The sequence below is a fragment of the Pinus tabuliformis genome, chromosome X (assembly GCF_031772625.1).
Source record: "Pinus tabuliformis cultivar Carrire ecotype Pingquan chromosome X, CPIR1, whole genome shotgun sequence".
NCBI classification, from domain to species: Eukaryota; Viridiplantae; Streptophyta; class Pinopsida; order Pinales; family Pinaceae; genus Pinus; species Pinus tabuliformis.
In genome coordinates this window covers 1,061,527,615-1,061,533,614 of record NC_142308.1, presented here as the reverse complement: position 1 = coordinate 1,061,533,614, position 6,000 = coordinate 1,061,527,615, and positions in this window count along the sequence as shown.

Below are 6,000 nucleotides of genomic sequence, written 5' to 3'. Positions count from 1 at the left end.
CCTAGAGATGGCTCACACCCTTGCAGACATCTATAAATGGATCCCTCACCTGAGAGATCTAGAGGCTGGAATTTGATAATTTGTAAGGAAGTGTTGATAGTTTGTCTTAGAGAAAAGGCATTTTATTGTTAGGTGATCTTGCTTTTCATGAGGTGAAGAGGGCTTTGATGCTGGGAGGATGATGCTGGATCACACAGCTGAGTTGTAATTCTCCCTTCTACTATTAATAAAGTTCTTTGAGTTTTCCTCCATACAATCATGTATTTGTGAATGTTCTTATTTGTGAATGTTCAATGTATTTCTGATTTTGCATTGTTTATGATATAATAGATCGAGATGCTTTGATGGTGTTTTGTTACTTTGTCTCTATAGGTATTCACTGAGTGGGATAAGTAGGAGAAGAGGTGCAAGCTCTATCAAGGGAGAGAGAAATCAAGCAAGGAGTCAAGTGGAAGATCCAGATTGGTCCCTTTGCTTCTCTCTTATCTATCATAGATAAAGGAAAACACAAATTTCTTTGATCGTTTGTTTCTAGGATAGCTACCAATCCTAATGGGACTAGCAGATCGAAAAAACACTAGTTTTTCTGAAAACAGTTTGGACTTTTGATATTAGGAATTTGAGTGGGATGGTATTCTTTTCCTTTATTTGGGACCCATTTTGTGAATTTTCCAATTTAGTATTTCGAGGTGTGTCCACTAGTTTTTTGGGGGGAATTGAAGTAAAGGGTTGATCAACAGAAGGTTGATTAGGGGTTATATCTTCGATGGTAGGGCCAGAAGGGTTCTGGTTTTGTTTGGGGAGAATCTAGAGGATTTTAGAAACTAGGGCTTCTTTGATTTTCTTAGGTTGATTTGGCACTATTTTCTTGGTTTGGTGAGGGATGTTAGAATTCTTTTTACTCCTTAGGTTATACTGATTATGTACTTCAAAGATGGTAGAATCATAAGCTTGTTTATAATCAAAAGTGCTTTTCATGTAATTACAAGACATTTCTGCAACCTTTCTACTACTTACCCACTTACTTATCCTACCATTTTCTCTCTACTTTATTTGGGTGCATTTAGGCTAGCAAACCCTTATCAATATTTTTCTTTTCTTTACAAAATAAAATATCTGAGTCTAACCTTATATCATCCAAGGGCTCAAATTAAACAGTTGAGCTCCTTCTATTTACTCTACCTATCTGATTATCTGCCAAGATTACACTGTTTGGTTAGATTTTATTCTCTAGCTATAAATATAAAATTGAAAACATGAAATAGCCAAGTTTAAACATTTTGACTATTCATGGATTGTGGCATAAGTAAAAATTTACACACAATCATTACTATGCATAAAAGTAAATAGTAGTGGCATTTTGATTTGCACACTTTCATGGTCCTTTTTCTTTTGGGGTTCATATAATTTCATTTTTTTTACCTTCTCTTATTATTTTTGTCCTTTGATTATTCTTTTAGGACATACCCTCTTTACATTTTTTAATTTTTTAATATGGAAAACATTTGCATAAAGCAAAGGTATGTACAATGTTACAAGGGTTAATCTCAGTCAATCAAAATTATGATCCCTATTGGTATAGGAACCTAACATAGGGCTTTCCATTGTTTATCAACAATAAATAGGCCTTCAAGCCTCATTGTAACACAGTTCAAAGGCATGTAGCTGCCACATCTCTTCTCAAAAATAAGCTATCATCGCCCTAGCTGGTATATTAACATTTTTGTTTGTAAGCATATTTCAGTATTTTAGATTAATGAAATGAACTATTATTTCCATTGCATCTCTATGTTTATGGTTATATCTGTAATTTGTTGTGTTCCTATTTAAATCTAGATCAGTGGTATCAGAGCGGTCTGCTTTCTCTCTATTTTTCTTTGGATTTCCCTAACGAGGTCAGGATATAAGGAGTTAGGGCTTGAACTAGTCAAACCTTTGCAAGACCAGCCTCGTAAATCCCGACGGCCTACCATGGCGGATGAAAAGAAAGACGAGGGGGCAAGAGATCCTATCAAAATCTTGCTTGAAGAATCCCTTGAGTGACAAAGGAACGCGATGATGGACATATTTTCCCAGATCCTTTACTGACTACCCAGGGGTGATGCATTAGCTTCCAACAACTACTTTGGAAACGCCACACCGTTTAAGGTACAAGTTAATTTTTAAATCCTCATATTCGAGGGCCAGATAGATGTAGATGCTGTTGATAAATGGTTAAATCTGCTAGAGGGTTATTTTTCTATTCATTATTTTTCCATTCGGGAAAAGATTATTTTCACTCTTCTCAAAGCAGCCCCCCACATCAAGGACTGGTGGGAAACCTACTGCAAGTAGAAGGATGAAAGTATGGGCTCACTACTTTTAGCCGCACCTACTTGGCATTCATTACAAGATGCCATCAAGGAGCAGTACTACCCTGTCAAAAGATATGAAGATCAATACATAAAGTGGACCACGTTGCGGCAGGGAAGGGACCAAGATGTGCCAGATTTTACCAATATTTTGCATACCCTTCACACAATGTTGGGTATCAAGGATTCGAAGCAGCATTTGGTACTCAATTATCACGACTGCCTACACAAGTACATCTAGGAAGAAATAGAATTCTTGAACATCTCCTTGCTCACCACAACATACCGATATGCCATCAAGGTCGAGCAAAAGTTTAAACCAAAGAAGTGAGACTTTGGATTTGCAAATCTGAAGCAAGTGAAAGGTGCCCCCAAACTGCAAAACAAAGGACAAAGCCAAGGCAAGGAAGCCCAAGACAACCTACCAAAGCTGGAAGCAAAGAACAGTGTCATGTAACAGAAAAAGGACATGGGAAAGTGGTGTCAGTTCCATAAGAGCTCCACTCACAACACAAGTGAGTGTCGAGCCAAGCAGTCACTGGTGGTCGAGCTAAAGGTTTCACAATCAGATGCATGTTCTGACTCTGAGTCAGAACCTGAAAAGGAGAATGACAAAGGGAAGAAAATTATTGATGTGGATCCCAATGCCACCATTGCCACCACAAAGATCCAGAAGGAGGAACCCGAAGATCTAGAGGAGGAGGAGCATCTCTTCCACTCCCAGATGTGGGTAAAGGGCTCCCTACTAGAGTTCATTATCAACAGTAGGAGCCAAAAGAACCTCATTTTGATAGATTTTGTGAAGCGATTGGGCTTATTGACCACATCACATCCACAACCCCACACCATCAGGTGGTTTTAGCAAGGACGAGATCTTCACGTGAGCCAACAATGTCACCTTCCATACGACATCAAGCCCTTCAAAGATGAGGTATTGTGTGACATTGCTCCCCTTGAATTTTGTGATGTATTATTAGGACAACCATACTTGTGGAAGCGACATGTTGTGTATGAATCAAGGCCCCGTGCTGTTATTGTTACTTTTGGGAAATAATTTGTACAGGATACTGGAGGTAGCACCGTCTACCACCATCTCTTTGGTTACTGCAAAACAATGCAATAAGCTCATTTCTAAAACCAGGAAATTTTGTTTTCCTGATGATACGCCCTCAAGGAAAGAAGAAGACGATGGTTAGACCTCTAGCCAGGGCCCCTCTGTTACACTAAAATTTGTCACCATGACTATTTGCAGTCAGTATGTTTCCATCAATAACCATACTGTCCTCCTTGGCAAGTCTTATACCTCTGCTCCTCATGTCAAACTCCAAAAAAGAGAGAAAGCCTTTAAAAAATCAATATAACTCTGGTTCCGCACTTTCTCTTACTCTTACCTGCGGGCACGCACCTCAAGTACATAATACCTGCGTACTTGTACGCTCTGTCTGTAAAGGGGTGGGTGCGTACCCCTGTAAAAGTCAAAAGGCGCAAGTTTTACTTCAAAAAACTTACTTGCGGTCGATTCTAGAGCATTCTAGAAGATGGTTTGACGTGGATTGAGCGCCTCCAGATGGTTCATGCATCCCAATGAAAGAGGAACTTATCCCATGAAGAGGGGAGCTATCCCTTTGAAAGAGGGGCTTATCCCATTGATGGTGGACCTGTTTAACTTCCTCCAAAGCATTATAAATACAGGCATTGGGCCAGAGGCAAGGGAGGTTGAAAGCTGAACATTCCTAAGGGTAGATGCTGCTGAAATTAGGACTCCCTTATAGAGCTTGAGAGGAGAGATCACATTCCTTTCTTAGCTTCATTTGGAAGTGGGTGAGTTGATCAAAGTAGAGGAGAACTCTTGTTGGACCCTAGGAGGGACCTGCACAACACCAAGGCATTGGTTGTAAGGTTTCTTTTGTTTCCAATTAATAAAATTAAGTTCATTTTTCTCAACAAGTTGTTATATATAATTTGTTTCATAAACTCCTTGGTATTTATGATGAATATGTTTTATTATATGAGTTATTCAAGTGCTATGTAATCGTTTGCTTGTTTGTGTATGCAGGCTTCAAGGAGAGGAGCTCATCTGGATCGAAGAGACTTGGCCGCTACAAACAGCGTTGGACTAAAGGTAAGCCTTAAACACTTGGTTGCTTTTATTTTAAATGCATATTTAGGGAAAGATAGTGCTTGATGGTTTTGTTTGTCACTAGAAAAGCCTTAGTTTCTAGGGAGGTCGGTTTTGTCCGCAAAATTGACTCTTTCCGCATGACAAAATGGCAACTCCACTGGGGACTTGATTGTTTTCTTTGTCTATACTTTGACCTGAGAAACTGTATTTTCTGTTTCTTTTTTTGACTTGATGATTGTGGGATTGGGTGAATTTAGTTAATTTTGAGTTAGTTTTCATTTTTCATAGTTTTGGGAGAAGTACGCACCCTCTGAGTTAAGCACAGTGCGTACCTGTACGCACTTTTTCTTTGTGCACAGAGCGTGGACGCACCTGTGTCAACAGGTTGCCTGTGTACCCTGTCAAAAATTTGAAAAAATTTAAAATTTTGTCTTTTTTATCAGTTTAGAATTTGTTTATAGGTTTTAGCCATTTCCCAGACCTGCTTGTTCCCTGTCAAAAACTTTCCTTGGTTAATTCCATTGGCATTCCTGCTTTAAGCTTTTATCAATTGGGTGTTTTGAGTCTCTTTTTTGAGAAATTCTTAATTTGATTTCCTTTGGTCATTACTTGGAGGTTTGTCTCAGTCTTTTCACAATTTTGCATCTTTTTGCTTTTGTTTTTGCAAAAAAATTTCCCCCTCGGGGGGGCTAAATTGTGTATGAGTGTTAATCGCCTTTGAGTGTTTTTTTTTTTTATCTTTGGAACTCTCACCTAATTTTCTTGACTTGCACTTGATTGGTTCTTAGATTACATTAGAATCGTCTTGTGTTTGAGAATTCTCTTGCATAGATCACATTTGCATAATTAGAATTCTCATTTTCAGAATATTAATGAAAAATGTGCATAGATTACATTTGCATACTTTTCAAGTGAATTGTGCATAGATTACAATTGCATAATTTACATTCTGAAAAATCAATCGTAGATTTAGATCAGTTTTCTTTGATTTGAATTTACACAAAAATAAAAATAAAAATAAAAAACTATTTTGGAATTGATTTGCATTAGTTTTTCTTGATGAAATTAGTGCATTAGAGAATTTGTTATATTTCCTCTTAGTGATCAATTTTTTGCATTGTTGGAAGTGAATGGAAACTCTCTCCTTACTTTAGTTAGGATTCATCGAATTGAAAGGATTACATTATCATATTCGATTGCATTCAGTTTTGAGTCGGGTCATAACACCATTGGTTTCGTATCCATTTACCCCTTTGAGTAATAACAGCCTAAATAACACAACGCTTAATTAAAATTCATCTAGTAATTTTTACATTTCTAGGGCTCTGATACACCAACATAGCTTAGGCTAGTGTCTTGGAATAGGTTGTAGTTAACTCTCCAAGATAGTAAAAACAAACAAGTAGTTGTATCTTGTGGTAGGAAGAAATCCAAGTGTTGCATGTATGCTCTGGGAAAGCTCCTCTTAAAGGAGAAGCATGAGATTGTGTCCGAACCAGTGTGGGAATCAATCCTTCCTCATTGGGA